Source organism: Phasianus colchicus, chromosome 3 (assembly GCF_987193195.1).
Source record: "Phasianus colchicus chromosome 3, bPhaCol1.hap1.1, whole genome shotgun sequence".
In the NCBI taxonomy this organism is placed as follows: Eukaryota; Metazoa; Chordata; class Aves; order Galliformes; family Phasianidae; genus Phasianus; species Phasianus colchicus.
Genome location: NC_143438.1, coordinates 18337918 through 18362933, shown reverse-complemented (window position 1 = coordinate 18362933; position 25016 = coordinate 18337918). Strand labels below are relative to the sequence as shown.

General features: G+C 35.6%; 1 protein-coding gene across 1 annotated transcript in view; it reads right to left on the bottom strand.

The window, feature by feature from the left end:
• The window catches only part of LOC116226556 (cadherin-9), a 92015-nt gene extending 67347 nt beyond the window's left edge, over positions 1-24668 (bottom strand). Inside the window, exon 1 of the mRNA XM_031589456.2 lies at positions 24352-24668. The gene's annotated coding sequence lies outside the window, so the exon portion shown is untranslated. The remainder of the gene's footprint in view (positions 1-24351) is intronic.
• Positions 24669-25016: the final 348 nt, after the last annotated feature.

Here is a 25016-nt window from a genome sequence, read left to right as displayed (position 1 = left end):
CAGAGTTTTGCACTTGGGCCGGAGGAATCCCAGGCATCCCTACAGACTGGAAGGAGAGGTCCTTGAGAGCAGCCCTGTGGAGAAGGACCTGGGGGTCTTGGTAGACGAAAAACTTAACATGAGCCAGCAGTGTGCCCTTGCAGCTCGTAAGGCAAATGGGATCCTGGGCTCCATCAGAAGAGGGGTGGCCAGCAGGGACAGAGAGGTGATTGTTCCCCTCTACTCTGCTCTTGTGAGGCCCCATCTGGAATACTGCGTCCAGGTCTGGAGCCCCCAGTACAAGAAAGACAGGGAGCTGTTGGAGAGGGTCCAGAGGAGGGCCACAAAGATGATCAGGGGACTGGAGCACCTCCCCTATGAGGACAGGCTGAGGGAGCTGGGCTTGTTCAGCCTGGAGAAAAGAAGGCTGCGGGGTGACCTCATTGCAGCCTTTCAGTACATAAAGGGAGCCTACAAAGAGGAGGGGAATCAACTCTTTGAAAGGGTGAGTGACAGCAGGACAAGGGGAAATGGTTTTAAGCTGAGGGAAGGGAGATTTAGGTTGGATGTCAGGGGGAAATTCTTTACGGAGAGAGTGGTGAGGTACTGGAACAGGCTGCCCAGGGAGGTTGTGGATGCCCCGTCCCTGGAGGTGTTCAAAGCCAGATTGGATGGGGCCCTGGGCAGTCTGGTCTAGCATTAGGTGGAATGGTGGTGGCCCTGCATGTGGCAGGGGGGTTGGAGATTCATGATCCTTGAGGTCCCTTCCAACCCTGGCAATTCTGTGATTCTGTGATTCTGTGATTCTGTATAAGGGCCTCTTACTTATAAGCAATGGTATTCAATCAGGCTGAAAAGAGACTTTAAAAACCCCTACTCCTAAGGAAGCAGCTCATTGGGATTTCAAAAGCAAAATATGAGTTTTCACATTAAAAAAAAATAGAAGACCCTTTTTCTCCTATAATGATCCTTTATATAGGATCTGCTTTTCATCAACATGAGGGAACCTAAGAAATATAAGTCCTGCAACCCTTTACACAAGGCCTTTTGAAGATCTTCCTTTGATTTTTAGTATCGATTTTTCTCCACAGGGTACACATTTTCCTCTAATCATATAATGAAACTGCATTATATGTTTTTATATCACACCTTATTTACAAATACAACACATTCATGGTTTTTAAAGGTTTGCCTTCAGAGACAGGAGAATAAATATACACTGTCATCAAAGCAAAACTCTTCTTTTTTTCTTCCCCTTTGGAATTGCCTATTTATATGACATGACAAGTCCTTTCATTCATAAACCAGTTGTCTGCACTTTAATATTGATACCCTGCACCATTTAAGGTTTTTTTTTTTTTTTTTTCTTCCCAGAAGCAGCTTAACTTTCTGTCTGCCTGTCATAAAATAAAGAAGTATCTGGAGATGCAAGCCCGTCTTTTCTAAACACACTGATTCAAATCAGACTTCCTACATTAAGCAGATGAGATTCGCCTATGGTAGCACTGTTAATGATGGGACACACCAGTAACTGGGACTACGTGCTTTTGTCAAATGCCTCTTTCTTGCAGCTTGTTATGCAGCTCTCTACTTCAGTCACACAGCTAAGTCCTAATGAAGCATTCTGAGATTCTATGTCAAATGCCTCCTACCACTTCTTATCTCCTCAGCATAGCATGTAGCAGGATAAGAACTTGCTACATTTTCCAAGTCTGCAGCTTATATAATAGCTCAGGAGGCTGTAATAAGCCAGAATTTCTTGGAATACAGACATTTTCAAGATAGTACCTCAAGTAATTTTTTAAAATACTAATCTTTTTTTAGTTCATGTATATTTGAGTCATTAGAAATCATTCATATAGGGAAGGATAGTGAAAACCAGATGCAGTTATTTCCTGCATCATATATATATTCACTTACGTGAACTGGAAAAAAAAAAAAAAAAAAAAGTTGCTGACCAATAAAAGGTAGTTAGCAGATTTGGAGTGGTAATTGCAGCCTGTTGTTGTGTCTTCCTTCCTGAACAAATGAAGCAGCTGCTGAATGCAGTCATTTATCAGAGCTCAGCCCCCTTTGTACCCTTCTGCTGTCTCCAAGGGGAATGCAAAATCAAGAAGTCTCATCGTCTGATCTGAGAAAATCACAGGACTTTGTGCACAGAAATAATGCATAGATTTAACACCACTTTTGCCATTTATTATTTCAATGTGAAAGGAGCCTGACACAGTTGAGATTTGAGACTGGATTTTCATAATAATTAGTCTGCAGTATCTACAAGTGTCATTTCTACCACTTAAACAAGTAAGAGTGATCTCAGAAATGTTAAGTATTATGACTTCTCTATGTCTCACTTTCCCCTATATTCCCAAAAAGAAACAGAAGCACTTTTCCCTCACATCTCTTTTGACATAATTTATGAAAGAAAAATACAAAACACGAGTAAATTCTTAGCAGGTGTAATAATGTATTGCTTATTCTCTTAGCATCCTGAAAGTCTAAGATCTTTTCAAGAAGTATGATAAGCATCTGTGATAGTATAAAAGCATGGATAAATATATATGGATTTTTTCTCCATTTTCCTAGTCTCCAGATATTAGGTATTTAGTAATTCCAATAGATAGACTTTATCACAACTCTCTGCACCCCTGCTTTGAACACACGTAAGCTCCTAGGAGCCACAGTATTGTGCAGCAAGGAGAATAGCAGTTCAACAACCTACTGCGAGATGAACCAACTCCTTTTTGGTTGATTTTGAACAAGGTATATGATGGCTTCATTATACAACTAGACCTATCATTGTAAGCCATGATGAATAGTCATTTGTTCTTCACTGTCTTTGCCACTGACAAATTTATCAACATGTATCAAATTCTCGCTCAGCTGTCTCTTTTCCAAGATGAAAAATTCTGGGACTGCTGGTTTAATCATTCCTTGTTTGGAAGCCATGCCATACTTCTGATTGCACCTTTACCCTTCTCTGAATATCTTTGTATTTTATGTTAAGTCGTTTGAGATGAGAGAGTTTCATTTATTGCAATATTCAACATGGAGGAGCCATGTAAAGTGTAAAATCTGGGGGTTAGTATAGTGTGGCTTTATGTAACTTCATAATTTTATCATAAATTCATCATCCGTTATTTTGATGACCACTGTCTGTATTGCGCAGGCTACAATTTTACTAAAAATCTACTATAGTTATTAACCTGTTTTAAGGTAAATACCAGATGATGTTGCAAAGCTGGAATGTTAACTTTGTCCATGTCATCTGTGAGAAATCAGTCTTGGTTCTCAAAGAGAGCTATGAGTTTTCTCAGGGACTGTCTGTTGTTACAGCCTAAGTTGTTTTAGGGAGAGACTGTGATAACAATGAAATGGCATGGACAATTGCATTACAAAAGTTGATTTTCTTGTCATGTGAAATATATTAGCATAGTCACAGCTATAAAAATATTTTGTGAGCCTTTGTAAAGGCTCTTTAGCTTTATTAGACTGAATGTTACTTGCAAAATTTTTCACCTTCATATTTGAAACTGTTTTCAGTTTATTTTCATGTTCAGTAATGCTGGCTCCAGTACAGATCCCCAAGAAACAACACAGCAGACCTTATTTCAGAGTGAAAACCAATTATTTACTTCTTCCTGCTGCTTCTTGTCATTTAATCAATTACTGATATATGCAAGGGCCTTCACTTCCAGCTCATGGATTCTTAAGTGCCTTTGGTGAGTGACTGTCAAAAGCCTACTAGGAGCAGAATGGGAATATATCAAAGAGGTCAGTTATCCATACACTTGATAACACTTTCAGAGAATTGCAATAGCTCTGAGAATCCAGACTACACTTTCCACTGACTTTTCAGCACTACATGATCACCAATTTTATTCTTTATAACAGTTGCTGTTAATTTCTCCATTAGACTTTGACATTATTGTCCTTGATAGAACTTAAACTGCTTTTTAAAAGTAGGCATTATATTCGACGTATGGAAACCTTCAAGAGTCAAGGAAGATGTGCTACAGGACTGTAGGGAATAACGATTAGTCAGCGGTTAGTCACAAGTAAGAAACTACTGATAAAGTTTTTCCACAAAATTCCCAAGTATATTTCAGTTTTTAATTGTATAATTTTTTAAAAGTATTTTCTAATAAAATTTTAAGAATGGCATTCTGCAGATATTTGGCACTGGATGTTGGGTACCTTTTTTTTTTATTGTAGTGGAGTCCCTTCTTGATATTTGTTTTGTAAAAGTTTGTGCATTTTCCAAAGAAATAGTAGCCTAAATGTCCTCAACTAAATTTCTTACTGTGCTTGATTCTTACAGACAGGACCAAACAGCCCATAAAGAACTCTTATCAGCACTCACAGTTTGGCTTCCATTTTCACTTTAATATGTAAATTTAGATTACTTCAAGTTTTAAAGTCCTCTGAGGAAAAAAAAAAAAAAGATCTCTAAAATTAATCTATTGATCTCCTCCACTTCTTTCCCTTTCACTTCCCTTCCTTAGAATTTTTTTTTTTTTTCCCCAGAATTTCAAGATTCTCTGTAGTATTTCCTGAATTTGATCATTTGTGCAAATTTATACCACAGTTTATATGTGATTTACTGTTGCTATAATGATAGTCAACTCTAGAAGTTACATGCCAATCTGGAAATGGGTCTAAAATGGGGGAAAATGTCATCTGCACATATATTTAATCACTTAATTGTGTTCTGATCAGACATCAGTTGTTATTGCAAATACCAACTGTTTTATTATTTAGTTCCTTTGTTTCTGGAAGTCAGAGACAGAAATAGCTAGTTTACATCAGCTAGCTTTCGAATGATGTGATATGTTTCGTTTGGTAAATTTTGAACTATACTTGAGAGTTAAACACTCTGTATCCTATTGTGAATTTCCAGAAATTGCAGATTTTCATGTGATTTATTTGGATTAATTCAAAACACACACAGTACTTTTCAGATAATATTGTAGAATTGCTACCCACCTCTTCCTGCCTTTTTCATTGAAACTTGGTACAATATAAAAGATGAAATATTGAATATGTTTCCAGTTTCTAAGAGGGAAAAAAAAAGAAAAAAAAAAAAGTTGAAGTATGTCTGAAAAGAGCTGAAATAGCAAAGCATATGAAAATGTAGAATTATGTCATCCATTCTAGTACAGATGGTTTGCCACAGATGTCAGGGTATCATCAATCATTAAAATTTATTGATCTCAGAAACTTAGAATATCTACATCTTTCTACATTCTTTGTCATGTTTCTAAAAGACCCACAGGATCATCCAGTCCAACCATTCACCCATCAGCAATGGTTCTTGCTAAACCATGTCCCTCAACATAACATCCAAATGTTCCTTGAACACCTGCAGGAACTCCTTGAACACCTGCAGGTGACTCCACCACCTCCCTGGGCAGCTCATTCCAGCGTGCGACCACCCTTTCAGAGATGTAGTATTTCCTAACGTCCAGCCTGAATCTTCCCTGGCACAGCTGGAAGCCATTTCCTCTAGTCCTATCACTAGTCACACAAGAGAAGAGGCTGACCCCCAGCTCACTACAACCTCCCATCAGGTAGTTATAGAGAGCAATAAGGTCTCCCCTGAGCCTCCTCTTCTCCAAAATGAACAATCCCAGCTCCTTCAGCCACTCCTCATAAGACCTGTGCTCCAGACCCCTCACCAGCTTAGTTGCCCTTCTCTGAACACGCTCCGGGGCCTCGATGTCTTTCTTACAGTGAGGGGCCCAAAACTGGACACAGTACTCGAGATGCGGACTCACCAGTGCTGAGTACAGGGGGACAATTATTTCCCTGTTCCTGCTGGTCACACTATTTCTGATACAAGCCAGGATGCCATTGGCCTTCTTGGCCACCTGGGTACGCTGTTGGCTCATGTTCAGTCTAGCATCAATCAACACCCCCAAGACCATTTCCTTTACACAGTCTTCCAGCCACTCTGCCCCAAGCCTATAGTGTTGCCTGGGGTTATTGTGGCCAAAGTGCAGGACCCGGCATTTGGTCTTGTTGAATCTCATTCCATTGGCTTCAGCTCAGCTATCCAGCCTATCTGTAGGGCCTTGCTACCCTCAGGCAGATTGACACTTCCAGCCAGCTTGGTGTCATCTGCAAACTTACTGAGTGTGTACTCAATGCCTTCATCCAGGTCATCAATAACGATATTAAACAGGACAGGCCCCAGCACCGACCCCTGGGGAAAAGAATATCAGGGAGAATATCTGGGAGTATGAGCAAATTTATATCAGTGTACTATACTGTTTATGACAACACTAGCTTCATGGAAAAATTTAGCACAAACTTATATTAGGAAAAAAGTGCAGAGGTGACTTTCAGGGATGTGTATATTGGGTCAGTTTTCTTTCTTTATGAGTAGATACAATGCAAACAAAGTTACGTTGCCTACAAATGAATTTTGTCCCATTCTTTTTACCTTTGTGACTTTGAAAACATCACAGAGGCAAATTTGATGCCACTTTATAGTAGGACTGTTAACGCAAGCAGCAGCTAATGAAGTATTGTCATTGCTATTCCCAATAAAGTTAAATTACTCTTTTGTTGTTGTTTTTCATTGACAGTAATGTACCTTCATCTAAATCTGTATTATGATGTTGATTTTTTAATAAAGAGTAACTGCTACTAATATATAAAATGAATAATAATGATCCTGTAGAGTGAAAAACAACTGTCCTATTGGTTATACAGTTCTTTGTGAAAATTAATTTTGGGTACTGTGAAGGTAAATATGCTGCAATGGTATAACTAGGATGGTCATCATAATGTAAAAAAAAATGAAAATACTTCATATATATCCAATTGCTTAGTTGTGTAGCCCAATATCCTAATGAATGATGAGAAATTCCTATTTTGAGTACAAGGAAGAGCCAAAAAAAAATCCTGAAGAATAATTCATTTATACAAACCTGCTTAAATATTTTTATTTTATATAGGGATAATAAAGCAATAGGAAGGAATATGAGTGAAATAAAGTCTGCCTTGCTGACACAGCAGAAGTCACTGAATAGTGCTACTGAATTTTTCATGAAGACTTTTTGCCAAAAGTTCTATTTCTAGTTGACTCAGCATGGTATACATGGAGACATGAAGAATTAGTTGTACAATATGGAATTATACCCACATATTAATGTAGAATAATAGTACCAGAACTTGGAAAAGTAAAATTCAAATTTGTAATGAAATAGAAGTATGCCCATAAAGCCAATATTGCTAGATTGCTACTCTTATGTTAGGAAAAAGTTTTTAATCATGAACATTTAGGCTCCATCAGGATTTGTTGTTCTACACTAGTACATTTTAACACTTTTTCTTTCCATCTTAACAAATCACTTCTTATTTTGCAAGAATTACTCTTTTTTTTTTTTTTTTTTTTTTTTTTTTTTTTTTTAACTTTCTAAATACCTGTATGTGCTTTAGTTCTTCAAGGATATGTACCAAAATTTCCTGTAATCAATGCATATAATTCACTGGACTTTCAACTAAAAAACAGTCATGTGGAAAATTTTTAAAAAGCAAACCAATAATAGTTTTATTTTTCACTGTCAGTTCCTAATGAAGTAGAAATAATGTAGTAATGAAATCTAATTCTTTCTGGTCTCTTATCTGGAGAGTAAACTAGCTGAAGTGTTTTCCTAGATATCTTTTGTTTATAGTTCTCCTTCATTTTGTATTAATAGCAAAACTGAAATAAGGATCAGTCTGTGAAAGAATTTTGTACTTCAGATTTATACATACTTGGTGGACTAAAGCTTAACATCTTTCTAAAATATCTTAGTTACAGCCCTAACTGGGAAACGAGTGTCTATTTTTAGAATGTACAGATTCTGTATCTATAATATAATTGCATTTCACAAGAAATGTATAATATCTGGATGTATTCGTTAAATTCATTGCTGTTAAGTAGGGAGGAAAAGTGAAAGACTTGTGCTTTCTTTTTTTTTTTTTTTTTTTTTCCTTTTTTTAATATTAGGAAATTGTGAGTGTTCTTAGTACTGAATAGTAGATATGTGCTATCCAAAAGAGGGAGCCATCGTATTATACTACATCTTTTTACTTTATGAGGTGATGAAACTGATTAGCTTCTTTTCCTCCTTTTCCCTGGACTTGAAGATGCTGCTAGCTCTGAGGTTTTTGTTGTTCTTTTTATGTGAAAAAGCAATATAGGTCAGGACTAAATCATGCATCCTAATAATATTATTTGAGCTGACAAAAACAGTTGTAATACAGTCATATATGCTTAAACAACATAAAAGTATACTGTCATAGAGTCATGTCTCTTGTTCTTGGTTTCACCAGATGCTTACATACCAATTTTGATGAAGGAGCTTAATTTCTCTGAATTCATTTACTATCTTATAAAATGGAAAAAAAAAAAAAAATCTAAAATTATCAAAGAATAGACTATGATGTAAGTCTTTCTGGCAAATAAAAAAGTGAAAAGCACTCACCTAGGAGGAGAGGACAGAGGACAGAGGAGAGGATACAAACATTTGAGAATAAAAAGCTGCAGGAAAGCAGTATGAATGTTCTTCAGAGGAGAATTGTTTAAAGTTAGGTGAACATATCATTCATAGCTCATATTTTGTAGATAAAGTTTGGTTGCCCTCTAGAATCTGTTTTTTTGTTATTCAGCTCAAGAATCATAGATCCAATACTTTTTCAGAGCTGATAAGTATCAGCAAGTTCAGAAATTAAATAAATAAATAAATAAATAAATAAAATTGCAAATGGTCAGATGCTCCAAAAATTGTTTATTTTTCCCAGGGTCAATTTTTTTCATGTATTTTGAGGTCCACATATCTTTTTTGTCCTTTGATGTTTAATGTCCAGGGATCTATATAATTGTAGTACTTTATATGTTTTGAAAGTCCCTACTACTTTCTTTAGAACTTCAGATAACAAGTTTGCGAATAAGTATTATTCCCCAAAATTTGAATTTACCACAGCGGTGTCTGAAGTGCCTAATAGTATCTGTTGGAGTACGTTATGTTGATAAATTTTAGGAAAACTCCTACAAAGTACAGAAGGACTCCAATTATTTATTTATTTATTTATTTTGAGAAAGGCAATATCTAAATCCAGCACAAATAGAATAAACATTCCAACTTTTTCCTTTTATTACTTAAAACAGTCCAGTGCACAAAGCATATAGGCAGATACTTCCTCCCTATGAAATTTTCTGGAGAGTTTTGCATATTCCCTTTACAGCATAAGATAAATTTGTGTTATAACATGCATTGTTAGAACAGCTTTTGATTTGCCCATCCAAAAATTTGCTCTAAAAATAAATAAATAAATAAATAAATAAATAAATAAATAAATAAATAAATGAATAAATAGAATTGAACTCTAAAGTAGAAAAAAAGTATAGAATTGTTTGTTAATGTTTATGTCTATGAAATTATTATTTGCAGTCTTTCACATTTCATGATAAAATCTTATTACAAGTGTTTTTCTGAAGTCCTTGTAAAAGAGAAATTCTTTAGTTGATATGTTTTTAAATTTATTCTCTTCAGGTTTAGTATCAGTATTTCATGAGCATCAGTTATATTGGTTCACAAAACATAAACACTTTCCACTTCATTATTATTGTGACATGTTATGCTCTATTAGTTAATAGGAAACAACTAAAAACACTTTGATTTAATTACTGAAAGCTTTGTTATATAATCCAAAATATAACACTCTGCCTTAATTTCCAAATTGAACTCTTCTCCCAGTTTTGTTATAATGAAATTTTGTAATTTTTCACAGAACTTTTGTTAATCAAATAAAGTTTTAATCCGCTGCCATTAAGTAATCTCAAAAGAAAAGATAAACTAGAGTTTAAACCTGTTCCTTGACTTTTAGCTTTCCCTTCTAGTCTTGCTGAATATATATAATAAAATACACCTACTAACACTAGCTTGTGATTTTTGAAATTCAAACAGATAATGCATTGAAAATATATGTGAAATTTATTTGAATGTGAGCCTTTTTATTGTAATTATAAGTTATATATACACAAATTCTTATTTCAGTCTTATTTTTATTTTCTGTTTTCCCTGCTGGCATTTCAAAATGTGCTAATTTATTTTTTTTCATTTGTATTCTCTGAAGGTATTTCATGTGCCATCAGGCTTACTTTGAATATTCTATTTCTAAACCAAAAACATTTGTAATACTTTGAATCTATTTTTATTTTAATCATGCTAGTCCTCTGCTATACAGGCTATGTGACAAATTACAATTTGTACTTAACTACAGTTTGTTTTAATCTGCGCCTATAGTAAAATAAAAAGTGTTCTTAAAAAAAAGTTACTTCGTAGCTGGAATTCTGAATTTCTAATGATTTCACTACGACACATACTTCTATTGTTTTCTTTTTCCATCTGGAATCCACAAAATTCTAGATTTTTCAATGTGTTTATTTCAGTGAGTATTTGAAGGTTAAGTGTAACAATGGACTCTTTATTTCCATTCTTCCTTCCATCATTTACACTGAATATTATTTCAGTAAATGATTAATTTATGTGGAGGTGATTTTCCTTTCTCCTTCTTGAATGTACTATATTTGCCACACAGGTGTATGTAGCATTATTTCTATTTTTCCTACTTTTAACTCTTCTAGTCTTTGCAAGAAATTTTTAAACTTAATTCCAAATCAGTAAAAAGTTTCTGCTAAATTCTGTGTCATTTCTGTTCTTTTCCAGCATTATGTCTGCCATTAGCCAAAGTCTCTGTACTTCAATTAAATATTCATTAATAATATACACATATTAATGTTTTCTAAAGCAGATGCTTCTTAAACAGATGTGTACATTTGTGTTTTATTCTGTTTAAATGGAATATTTTTAGCTCTGTGTATAATTTTAAAATCTGCATTGTGTATTTATTTATTGTCCTATCTTTTGGTACGCATTTACAACTATTTATGTTATCTAATAAAATCACCAATTAATTTACGAGCAATACTTTCAAAATCTGGTATTTGTCCCATTTAAAGCTATGCTGAAATTATATTTGAATCTGATTTTGAAGGCTGAACATTTCCCTTTCTCTCCCTGTGCAGAAAGAAGTACTTTCAAACTATCTAGATTTTCTGATAAATTTACACTTCGGTGTATAAAAAATCAGTACTTGGTGGCATTTTTCAGTACTTTTGTCTGACATCTATCTTTCAAGGAGTATGGAATTATTCTATTCATTTGTTTAGTTCCACTCATTAAAAAAATATATATTTTTATGTAGGCAGGTTGCTCCAACAATTATGCTTTTTGTTTCTTTCCACAGAAACTGCAAGAGATACAAAGAACACTGATAGAGCAAATTCTCAGCTACAAAAGGCTATTTTTCAAAATAGTCACTGCTATTCACCATGCATTTTTGCTGATGATGAACAAGAGCCTTTGTGTCACTCATAAAAATTTCACAAGTAGTGGTGACTGAATGTTTCACAACTCCTATGATCATGACATTATTGCTAGGAAAATGTTGTCCATGAAGTCCATCTTTTATTGGCCCAACAGATGGAAGTCATAAGGTGCTAAATCCAGATGTGGAGTGGGTGTGATAGGACCAAAGTGAAGCCAAAATTGGCAATGCTCTCCAAGGTCTTTGAACTGACATAAGTCCCAGCACTATCTGGTTGCAAAAGAAGGATTGTCTTCTCCTGTGGCCTGACTCTGAAATGTAGTGATCAGAACTGGAGGTTTCTCTGGGTTCCAGTAAAACCAGATAGATCATCATCTTTCTACCCGGCCCTCCCCCCCCCAAAAAAAAAGACAGTGAGTATCATTGTATCATTTGAGCCTCTGAGGGCTGTGTCTTGAATTTTTTCTTCAATAAAGAATTCTCATGTCACCATTCCACAGGCTGTTGTTTTGACTCTAGCTCATAGTGGTGACACCATACTTCATCACTGATAATGATTCAATCCAGGAAACTGTCACCTTTAGTCTAATACTGGTTCAAAAGATCTGAGAAACTTGCATATAGTGTTCCTCTTTTCCTCTGTGAGCACTTAAGAGACCCACCTTCCACAAACTTTGTGATATTCCAATACTGCCACCATCATTTCCAATGTATTGAAGCTGACAACCAGCTCTGCACGCAGTTCCCTGGTCATAATTCACTGATTTACACGGATGAACTGATCAAGATGCTCTTTGTTTTGTGTTGTGATAGCTATGCATGGCCATCCAGAATGTAGTTTGTCTCTTACACTGCTGTCACCACTGCTGAAATCTGCTATCCACCGCCTCACTGCGTTTGCATTCATTGTTTGGTCTCCATAAATGTTCAGCAAGCATTGATGAATGTCAGTGAGTGCAATTTTTTCTGCATGGAGGAATTCAGTGATACACCTTTGCTTCATACATACTTTCATGTCAGATGTCATTTTGTCATACTGTGACATACTGTCCTTCTGATGTCATCTGTCGCTCAGCAACAAATGTAAGAGAAAGGAAGGTTCAGACTCTACTGCCATATCACCAACATCTTCCTCTGACGCTGAGGGCGAACATAGTAAAAGAGGAGGCATTATTTTTAGAGCAGACCTCAGATCGCATGTACTCTTCCATAGATTCTGTATTTCTGTATGCGTATCTATCCATATACACATTATACACATTAACATGGATTCAGTGCACAAAGAGCAGAGAAAGAATATGAAAAGGCTGGAAAGAAAAATGTGTTATCACTTAACAATATTTCTGATTACAGAGCAGCTGACCATTTCCCCCATATCTCAGTTGCTATCGCACAGGCTGAAGTTCTTCAGATGTGGATCAAGCACTTCAGGCTTTCCTATACCTGCTGGTGATCAGCCATGTGGAAAATTTTGCCTCTCCTTTTCCTCTACACTTGTCAAATCCTCTTTTCTACTCATTGATGATCATTACTCTATATCTTCCATTTATAAAGACTGAGTTTAAATGTTACTGATGTCTTTGAGAATAGTCATACTGTGCTCTAGACTGTGCTAATCTTTCCATCAGATCTTACCTATGGCTTATACACAGCTGTTTTCAGCGAATGCTTTGAAATGCTTTGCTATAATTTCTGATTGGAAGTTTTGGAGGGGAATCACATGAATCCCAATTTACTTGATCCCTAATATGACATTGACCTTTCAGTTTAGTCCTAGTAAGATGGAACCGTGTCATTATGAAGATATTACATACAGTGCTGAAAAATTACTTATCTATTCATTGCTTTTTCTCGGTTCTTAGTATCTCTTCAAGATTTAATTTCAATATTTGATTCTGTGCCCAGTGAGAAAATCTGTTTGAGTTAGAAGGGTGATACTTTCTAATGAGCAGTAAGCTAAGACTTTAATATTTTCCTGTTGTACCTGTAATTTAAGAGATCTTCAAATTCAATAATAAAATTGTTTATGCATATCTTAGCTGAAATTAGATATAAAATTTGAACTATTCTGAAATCAAATGTAAAATGTGAACTTTAACTTGATATATAGAATTGTATTTATAGCAGTTTCTGAACATCTTTACATTAACATTAGAATGTTTAAAAGTTCGCATTTCAAATAATGTGCTGTTCCTGCCATCCTATCTATTTTCTTGTCCTTCAGATTTTCAGATTTTTTTATTCTTTTTATTTAATAATATAAAAATCACAATCTTGAATGAATTCTCCATTCTCAAGTCCTTTCACAACCATTTGTTTGCCTTTCATGTTTCACACGTTTACCAAGGCTATGTGTTGTTTTTTTTTTTGTTGTTGTTGTTGTTTCTTAATAAACCTTATATCTGTTAAAAATGCAGTAGGTAAATTTTACAGACATGACAGACATAAACATTTTCTATCAAAAAAGTGGGATTCCGTAAGACAGATTTGAACTTGCTTGCAATAGGCTTTTTTTCATTTGTTTGTCTGTTTTGTTTACATTCTTTTTTACGGGTTTCTGCAGAAAAATCTGTAGACTCAGGAGGTAAAATCCACCCACATTATATTTCCAATCAGCTGTTTAGTGTTGTGCTATTCTCTGAGAACTGAGTTCTCTTTCTTTAATTTGCAGATTGACCTTCCCTTAAAGAATAGGCAGTATTTTCCACATTAGAAGGATGTAGAAATATTAATAAAATTTATATTAATTAATTATATAATTAATTCTGCTAGGAAGTCATTATTGATGGACATAAATGTGATTGAAAAATATATTACAGTGCAGGTGGGCTGGACAATGGCTGCCCTAGTAGAATGACAAGCTATGGGATGAGTAGTAAACTTATGCTGGATTGTACCTTAGGCTTTCATCTCTTTCCTAATCTTTCTCAGAGATCTCTTTAAGATGGAGCACAAACATTAGTGGTTGTTAAGACATGAATCTTTGATCACTTAAATATCCATAAAGTATTAAGATAAAAATGATGGTGGCATCAGTTATTTTGGACAAGTACTTAGTATGATTTGGAATGCAAGAAAGGATCTTTCTCTACACTTGCTAAATCAATTCGGTCTCCAGAGCAGTGGGAACAGAGGTTTTTACTGTCACATCACTCCATGGCATAGGATGTCACCCTTTTTCCTCACTTTCCTCAGAATGGCTCACCATTCAGAACCCTCTGCACTCTCCATTGTCCACTGATTTCTTCAAACCTACCATAAATATCAATAGTCAAATTACAGCAACACACAAGAAAGGCAAGTGCTAGTGAAGGCAGCAAAGCCAGGCCCTCTACCTTGCAAACTCTGAGGAAAGATAAATATTGGAAATATTATGGCACTGCCATAATTCTGACAGATAACGTTTATTTGTAATGAACATCAGACAGATTAAGACTGCTGGGCACCTGGGCTACTTCTGTTCACTAGTAGATGAAATCATAATGTATCTAACTCTTACTATTAAATCAACTTTCATTTATAAATTACATGTTTATCTTCACTGATGCAGATTTTTATGAGTGAGACATGCAGACTGTATTTCATTGTTGATGAAAATGTATAGCTAATGTTGGTGACTATATTGAAAAATAGCTTTTTGTAGCTGAGAATTTGCTCTATTAAATAGTTTTGTTGTGCTCTTTCTTGTTGTCGCAGCTTCCATGGAAATAAATATGACACATTATTTTCAAAGCGACCTATGCATATATATACATATACATAGTAAATTATATATATATTCTTGCATTTAAATAATGAATATTTTTACACTATGTTTGAATTTCTTTCAAGGGGAATTTCATAAAAATGCAGAAAATAAACCAAATGAACACTGAAAACTACTCCTTATTAAATTCTAACTGATATAAATGGCAAATTTTAACCTCTGTTCCTAGCATTAATGAATATGATCGGTAAAGTATTAAGACTGATTAATTATCAGACACAGTAGTTAACATATTATCTGAAAAAATTCCATTTATCTTAGAAAAGATCCAAAGATTAACACCACTGTATGTATAGAGAAAGTAACTCTTCTTCATTTCTTGACTGGGCTATGTACTGGTTTGTTACCATATCTGAGGAATAAATTCTTGTAAATAAACGTTGTAATTACACACAGTGACAAACTTTTCTGTCTAAAGTTTAACATCTACAGTTTTCTAATTTATCATTAGGATAATAACTGTTAGATTCAATTTCACTTAGTATACCTCAGAAATTACCATGATAGGCTAAAAGGAATAGTGAGAAAGCATGCTTATATTTTCCTTGTTTCCTTCAGACAACAAATAGTGGTGTGGAAAATTCTATTTAAAAGAATCATCACTTGATTTGTCAATTAGCAGGAACAAATTCAGGAATAAATAATTGAACAAGAAAGAAGAAGTCAACTTTATGTTTGCATTGTAGAGGGACTTTTAAAAAAGATAGTAGAGATAATTTTTTCCTATCTTGCATCTGATCATTTAGACAATTAGGCAGTAAGGCTGAAGCTGTTATGAAAAATGCATTGTAGCAATAACATCCCTGGTTTCCTAAATGACTACCCCTTGAGTTAACAAAGAGTGAGACAAGCTGAAAATCTCATCTTGAACTAGTTGTTTAAACTTTCTGTAGGTAGGAATTTCATAATATGTGTCACAGATAGAAACTGTAAGGGTGTTAGAGTAAAAACAGATGCTTCACTGAATGTCATCAATAATGCTATGCTGTTATATTTATGTGATTTAGACTTCAATTCTCTTTCCACAGAATTCTGGCCTCAATATGGATTAATTGACTGAAACAGAAATTCTTTATTCTTTCAAGATTTTCCTTCTGCATTGATAGTGTAGGCAGAGCAGCAGTTTCACTGTGATTTCCTCTGATATTTACCAGTCTGGTGTGTTTGATATCAAAGGATGTGTTGTCAAAGGACACAAATTTGAAACTGCCTGCAAATCTCTTACCAACCCATTGAATATAAGCTTCTTACCTCACCTAATATTGGCTAAAATATAAACCACCTTGCAAGGCAAGTATATGCATGGGTTTCCTAACACTGATGCTGTCTGTACAGTCTAAATCTATATAATATATTCAGTGTCCACATATACTATGTCCCTATCTATATACCTATGTCGAGATGGTTACTTTTATCATGGTAGGTATAGACAGATATATACATAGTTATATAGATATACAGAAATGTAGAGACATATACATGCATATTTCTATTGATATCAATAGATACATAATTACATAGATATGTGAGTATATGTATGCATATGTGTATGTGTTGTCACAAGCAGAAAACATCCATTATTTATTTTTTTATTGTCTACTAAATTCACAGACTGACTAGCATGAAATTTAATGTGTACTAATCAACCTGAGGTAAAGGAAGCTGAAAATTAATTTGACTCATTTATTTTCTATTCTAGAGCAATGTCCTCCCTACTTATGTTCCTTAAAAGCATGTATTTGCAGATTTCAGCTCTCTTTCTGTACAAATTAATTATTTTGATGCTACAGGCACAGAAATCACATAGAAAACTACAACAACCAACAATAGTTAATTTTAATCCCGCCTGTGGTAATTCATATTCAGTAATTCATATTAAAAAAAAAAAAAAAAAAAAAAAGAAAGAATTAACCCTAAACATAATGCCAGTTTACACAAATCTTTTTACTGCTCCACATTCATAAATTCACTGATGGAACTTTGGAAAGGAAGCATTCCTTCCATCTTTCTCCAGAGAATGAATGACACCACACTTTAGGGTGCAGTCGACGAAACAGAGGAATAGAATGCCATCCAGAGGAACCTAGATAGGCATGAGCAGTGGGCCCAGGTGAACCTCATGAGTTTCAACCAATCCAAGTACAAGGTCTTGCACCTGGGTCAAGTACATTACCAGTACTAGCTGGGGGATGAAAGGATTGAGTGCAGCCCTGCTGAAAATGATCTGGGTGTACTGGTGGATGTGAAGCTAAACATGAGCCAGCAATGTCCCCTCACAACCCAGAAAGTCAACTGTATCCTGGGCTCCATCAAAAGAATTGTGGTCAGCAGGTCGAGGGAGGTGATCCTGCTCCTCTACTCTATGTAGGTTAGGCCTCATCTGAAGTACTGTGTTTTAGAGCTGCAGTGCATCCAGAGGAGGGCCATAAAAATGATCCAAGGGATGCAATACCTCTCCTATGAGGACAGGCAAAGAGAACTGGAGCTCTTCAGCCTGGAGAAGAGAAGGCTGCAAGGTGATCTGACAGTAGCCTTTCAGTATAAAAGGGGACCTACTGGAAAAAAGGGGACAGACGCTTTAGCAGAGCCTGTTGTGATAGAACAAGGGGTAATGGTTTCAAGCTCAAAAAGGGTAGATTTAGGTTAGATATAAGGAAGAAGTCTTTTACAGTGAGAGTGGTGAGGCACTGGAACAGGTTACTCAGAGACGTGGTGGATGCTCCATCCTTGGATGCACAAATTGGAAATAGTCATTTGCTGATATGATTTGCTGATTATCCATGAACTGCAGATAACTGCAAGGAAGGACAAGTCTACATGGATTTTAAAATATATTTCCATTATTCAACAAGTCTGAATTCTCATTAGAGATGAAATTTCCTTTCACATTTGGAAAGTTAATGTAAGGATTACTGCACATCTTACAGGAAATGAGAAAATATTTTCTATAATACAGCATTCTTACTTTTACTTTGAGAAAAATATATTTTTAATCAGATAAAATCATTATAAAAACACAGATTCAGCACTCATTTTCACTCTGAGTAAGGGAAATGCACAAAAGTAATTTAATGACTTCAGTGGGACTAGTTTTAATACAAAATGTTACTCATTCTGTAAGGAATCCAGAACTTGGCACAAGCACAAGCAGTTCTTAAAAATAGTTTAAGAAACTAAAAACATTCTTTTTGAAATGCCTATATTTGTCTGATATTTTTTCTGTTCCTACAAAGGCAGAATTATTTCTGTCTGTTCCCGTTCCTTAAAATCAGAAGAGAAAAAAAAGAACATTTATTTAACAGTTTCCCTCTTGGTATCTCAATACATTATTATAAAGGATTGTGATAAAGAATAACGTAAGTCACATGAAAGTATTCTAATAAAAAATAATGCACACAAGCAACAAAATTAAGCCAGAAATTTTCACCCAAAACTTAAGCAAATTCACTTTAATCTACTCTCATAATTTTCCTGAATTATGTTCAGGATTATAATGTATATACATACACGTGTACACATATGTAGGAATTCTGTTCATGAACTGGAGTTACTCTGATTTTTTAAATTCATTTACAAGCAGTTTACTGATGAAATCTTGTATAATCTATAACTTTTGGATATTAACATGTAAATTTTATTTTATAATGTGCCTACGTTTTCTTTCAAAACAGAACTTGTGGGATTAATGTCCCCCTTGTCAGCTCACACTGTTTTTGCTTTACCTCCTTCGTATCTCCTCAGGAGCAAATACTGAAAGTTAGAGAATATAAAGATCAACTATTTTCGTAAGATCTAAAGATGAGAATGGAATATCATCCCACATTTTAAATTTCCTTAATTGAACTATCTTGTATAACTTCATATTTTATTGAACTCTTTTTTAAGAGGTTCCAAAAATAAATGTCAAACTCTTCATTCCTGATTATCAATCTAATTGATCATTATTTTCAGAAATTAACAGATAAATATAATAATGTTTGTATATATTGCTAGATGTATTGCTTGCACGCTTTATTAATTGCTTTCAATTGAATGATTAAAGAACAAGCAAATTGACACCACCTCCTTATGAGAAATGTTGTGTAGTTTGTTTCATACTGATGAAAAGGCCTGCTGTTTCCATCCCCAAATAGAAAAGCATTATCTACAATTTTCTCTGTTTCACTGAATCTTTTGTTAGGTATCATTTATAAAGAGCATGTTTTGATTTTGGACAAGCAATTTAGGATATCTTTCTCAACGTATTATATGCAGTGGAAAATGCTTTCAGCGTTTCTTGAAAAAATGGAATCTCTGAGTGATGATATGCATGGCCCAGTGCTCTAATATTTTCTCAGGCAGAATTTCCATGAAGCTGGAGGTTATTTCCCTTGACTAGGATTTGTGAGGTCAAAGAAACCTGAGTAATATTTAATGCCTAGAAATTTGTGCTTACGCAAACATCCCTGATATTTGCATTTTCATATCAGAAGATTTTAATATCAGATTTACATTTATGTGAGACAGGAAAAACAATCTAATTTGAAGCCGTTTTTATGTTGTTACTACTCTTACTACTAGAAAGTGTGAAATTTAAATATAAATACTTTCATTTAACTGGCAAAGACATATACTGGCCATCACTTTAGACACTCCATTTTGCAATTGCAGAAATATTTTGTGAAATAAATATTAGAAACTGTGGTATTTTTTTGAGGTACTCAAGGCGTATTTATTTTCATGTACATGGTTACAGTCACATGGAGAAGTTTGAGGACTGGGAAAGCAAAGGCACACCCACAACGCTGCTGAGAGCTCGTCACTTGAACACTGTGCAGTAGTGTCTGTGGGATGAAGACAATCTCATCAGCCTCCATTTCTGAGGTTGTGGAATTAAGGTTAAAAATAATACACTTGGCTTTCTATCTTCACTTTTTTACAAGCTACAGTATATGCACGGCATTGTTCTGTTTTCACTAAAGTTACTAACAAGATTTTCCTTCAAGTAAATCACATCCAGTTTTGCTAGAATTTTCTGCTGTAAACACATACTGAAATCTGATCAGGAGTGGTCCCTCCTGTTAAGTCATGCCAGGCAGGTAGGCCTCAGTGCCACTGGAGGTTTTAACATGATCAGTCACTGGATGTCAGAACAGCAACTTGTCTTTTGCCACTCAGAGATTTAATATTTGTTTGAGAGACAAAAGGAGAAAGTTATTAAAATGACGCTTGACTGCTTTTATGAGAATTCTTTTTGTTCATAGCTGAAAGTCATTTCCTCTTGCATTATTTTTCTTTCCCTCCCACTCCCTTTTAGCAAAATTTAGGATCTATTTCCACAAATGACTTTTCATAAACTCTCACACGCAGAATGCAGTTAGCTTTCACTCAGACATCCCTATTCATGTTCAAATATTTGTGCTTCTGTGGATAACATTTGCATGTAACACCTGCTGCAAGCCTTAGAAATTCAGAAGGCTTTCTGAAATGAGTGGGAGATGCATTTTTGTCTATGCTTTTGCTTCAGTTGCCTTCTGCAGTTAAATAGCCTTGACTGAATGAAAGAAACCTATGAAATAATATATCTGATATGGTCTGATATATCCAGGTCTGTGTAACCCAGTTTTACCATAAGAACAAGACTTGTGCAGGAACTGGGAGGTTGTTTTTTAAGTGTTCAGTGATGAGTTTTTATTTACAAGAAGGTCTTTTTGCATCTCCACAAGATTTTCCAGAAATTAAAGGGGCTGGGAGAGAGGGAGTAGAAACGGAGAACAGTGCTATATTTCTGTTTATCCCTAAAAAATAGGTAAAAAATTGTTTGTGCATGCATGATTTACTGTACGCTACACCAAAACTCTTAAGTAGTATTTGTTCCTTTGTGTGTCTTGTTATCATCAAGATTTGGTCAGCATCAGGAGACATCCATCTAACTATCTCCTGAACAAACTCATCCTCAAAGGAAATTGTGAGTCCTGTTACTTTTGACCTCTACCTCTCAGGCTTCTGTCAGTAGCTTCCCTGCAAGCCATCTTGTTGGGCTACAGAAATAATTTCTGTACACCAGGGCAAAAGCAAATGTCAGAATTAAATTGTGTAGTTTTTTCCATAACACTGTCAATAATAACATTTAAACTAGTGGATTTTGATTGGCAGGTATAGGGAATTAAATCATTCCCATAGGCTGATATAATGATTGGAGTGCATCCCTGCCAACCTAACACAAACTACACTGAGTGCAGCATCCCAGTGGAGAAGAAGCCAGGCAAGGGGAGAGTGCACATCCTCCCAAATGAGCTTCTGTCTGGAGAAGAGGACATTTCTTGAATGGTCACTTCTTCAAACTAGTGTGAAAATTGAGTGCTTCAGTTAAAAGCCTGAAGCACTCAGACCGTGGATCTGTACAAGGCATACGGCAGCGCTATTTCACAATGCCTTTCTCTCCAAATTGCATTTTCAAACTGCTTTCTGAATTTTGGTGATATTCATGTAACACAATTTTTTTTTCTGAAATAATGACTGTAATGTAGCTTATGGAAATGAAATACACTACTTTTCTCACACAAATAATTAACATGTTTATTAAAACAATCTTGATGAGGGATTGAGTGCACCCTCAGTAAGTTTGCAGATGACACCAACTTGGGAGGGAATGCTGATGTGCCAGATGCAAGAAAGGCACTATAGAGAGACCTGGATAGACTGGATCAACGGGCCAAGGTTGATTGTATGAGTTTCAATAGGGACAAGTGTCATGTCCTGCATTTTTGTCACAACAATCCCGGGCAACTCTATAGTCTTGGAGAGGAGTGGCTGGAAATCTTCTTGATGGAAAGGAACCTTGGTGTACTGACAGACAGTTGGCTGAATATGAGTCAGCAGTGTGCCTAGGTGGCGAAGAAGGCGGATGGCATCCTGGCTTGTATAAGGAATGGTGTGGTGAACAGGACTAGGGAAGTCATCCTACCCCTGTACTTGGCACTCATGAGGCCGCACCTTGAGTACTGTGTTCAGTTTTGAGCACCTCAATACAGAAAGGATATTGAGGTGCTGGAGCAGGTCCAAAGAAGGGCAACAAGGCTTGAGAAGGGCTTGGAGAATATGCCCTATGAGGAGTGACTTAAGGAAATGGGGCTGTTTAGTCTGTGGAAAAGGAGGCTGAGGGGAGAGAACTTGTTGCTCTCTTCCAAAATCTGAAAGGTGCCTACAGCAAGAGCGGGGCTGGTCTCTTCTCACTGGTGACAGGTGACAGGATGAGGGAAAATGGCATTAAGTTGCACCAGGGTAAGTTTAGGTTGGATATCAGGAAAATCTTCTTTACAGAAAGTGTTGTTAAGCACTGGAATAGGCTCCTCAGAGAGGTGGATGAGTCACCATCCCTGAATGTGTTTAGAAAAGGTTTGGATGTGGTGCTCAGGGACATGATTTTGGGGGGGAGGGGGGGTTTAGAGTTAGGGTAGTATGGTTAGGTTGTGGTTGAATTTGACGATCTTTATGGTCTTTTCCAACCTATGATAATTCTATGATTCTAAGCAAACAAAAATTTTACTATTGAAATCTCCCCATTGGAACTAAAAAGACTTGACAACTATTTTAGGTACAACTTTAGTATATCACAATATATATTTCACAACATATATATTTCATGATTTTAAAACAAGCTTGTTTATCTAACATTAATATAAATATGTATTTCCACAAGCATTTGATTAGATAATGTGATCGTGTAAAAGTTTTACATCATTGCTAACAGAAAATGTCATTAGCTGTCAACATATTTAATCTTTAATTCATATTATTACATAGCGAGGGACAAATGACAGGACGATGCACTTTATCTGCAAAATTCACATATAGTTAGCAATATGCCTATAAAACTAACATAATCATATGGAATTCACAGTAATCATAGAAAAAAAATGTAATGAGACACCTAAATATTTAATTAGTCCATTCTCACTTTTTGGAAGAAAATTTTAGCTGTGCAAAATGACTTGGAACCAGTGATCTTTGTAGAGCTATGATTAGCAAGTCTTATCACATATTATTTATTAAAAAAGGCATTTGATCCCATTAGCAAAACTGTTACAAGTATTACATTTGCCTTTTTATCCATATTTTCTCTTATCATAAGAAACTAGTTTACTACTCAACAATGGAGCATGAGCTTGCTGTGATTTAAGTGAAATATTAGGTTTGTCACTGACTTAATCAGAGTGAGACTGATACATTGATTATAAATCTTACTCCTGCATATGGAAAGTATCCTAACCAAACTATCATTTTACTGTTCTCACCTGCTACTTAAACCTGTCTGTGAGATGGCGAGTGGGTACAACTGTACGCATGTTACCATAAATTGCAGGGGGATATGGAGTTCTTTATGATTCTTATGCATCATTCTTTCTTTGAAGCTCATCTGTCAGTGAAATGGAATGGATGTGACTGTCTCTTGCTTGTGGAAAGTAAAAGTAAAATGCCATTCACTGGGTAGTTGCTCTCTGCTGATTGCTTCAAAATCAAGTGGTCAGTTTGGCCTTTTATGTTTTCTGCCTTGTTTTTTCTCTTCTCTCTGTTTATAAACATGGAACTGGTATTGTTGATAGTGCTTTCGGAAAACAGCCTTACACTTTAAGCCTGTTGACTTTGACTTACTGCTCTGAACATTCAGAGGAACATCTGCCTCAGATCTCAGTCATTCTGAACCCTGAGCTTTTAGTTCACCCATCATGTAAAGAAAAATAATTTCATTACTGCAACTAAAGAAAAATGAAGCATCATTACTTCATTCCTATTGGTTCTAAAATTCTTTTTATTTTTCATTCTTCTTAACCGAGTTTGTTATAATTGGATATTTCCAGTAAAAACAAAGATGACAGACAGTAAAGGGTTATACTTTCTATCCAGGCAGGTGAAAGAGTATTCTGCACAAAAGTTATATTACATTGTTCCTGTTATACTGCTGTAAAAATCTGAATGAGAGTAATACTGTTTAACAGTACCACCAGATAGCGTATACATTGCTAGATTTCTCATACACACAGGGAATTGTTGTATATACAACAGCAGAAGTTTAGATTTCAGCAATTATTTTAATTTCTCACTCAAAAGTGCTCTTCTGACTCTTCCCCCACCCCCTCCCTAAAAGAGATCTGCAAAGAATCTTTAACATTTTAGCCATTTTGAAGAAAGCGTCTGCTTTTTTGTGCTATAGACATTTCTGTGCTACAGAAAGTTAATCTACTCACCGTGTCCGGCAGCTTGAGCCCGGCTCTGCCCATCCAGTGCTGCTTCTCTACTTGCTTCCTCCCTTCTGCCTAGCACGGTATCTCCAGCTCTGTGTGTGCTTACATCTAAGATAGCCTCTCTCTCAGTATCGCTTTTAACTCAGGCAGGCAGGGAGATGAAGGCAAAGAGACTCTCTATCTGATTGGTTTCCATTCAGTGGTCCTGATTAATAAGAAACGTCCCTCACTGAGAGAGATGTTGCTGCCGATAGAGCCGCAGTGCTCAGATGAGGAGGTTTGGGGCTGGGGAGACGCCGTCTTTGCCATCTATACAGCGATTTGCAAGTGAATGCAGTGGGAGGGTTCAGAGAGGAGGGCTTTGTTAAGGACACTCTTTTTAACTGAGACTTAAATACAGAGACTCATGCTACCAGCTCAGTTTGATCTGTTTTCAGTTTTAATGATAAGGGGAAAAGTATGCCCATAACCTTTGAATTATGTGGAGAAAAGATTTACCCTAATTATCTACACTGGCAGTTCAGTACCATTTGTGTGCACATATTGATTAAAGAAAGTAAAATTACCCAGTATCATTATGGTGAAAAATTATTTTAAGTTGAAGAAGGGACAGTGTAGGAGATTTCCCCATGTACTAAATGGGTTTACAGCAGCAGTAACGTGTACAG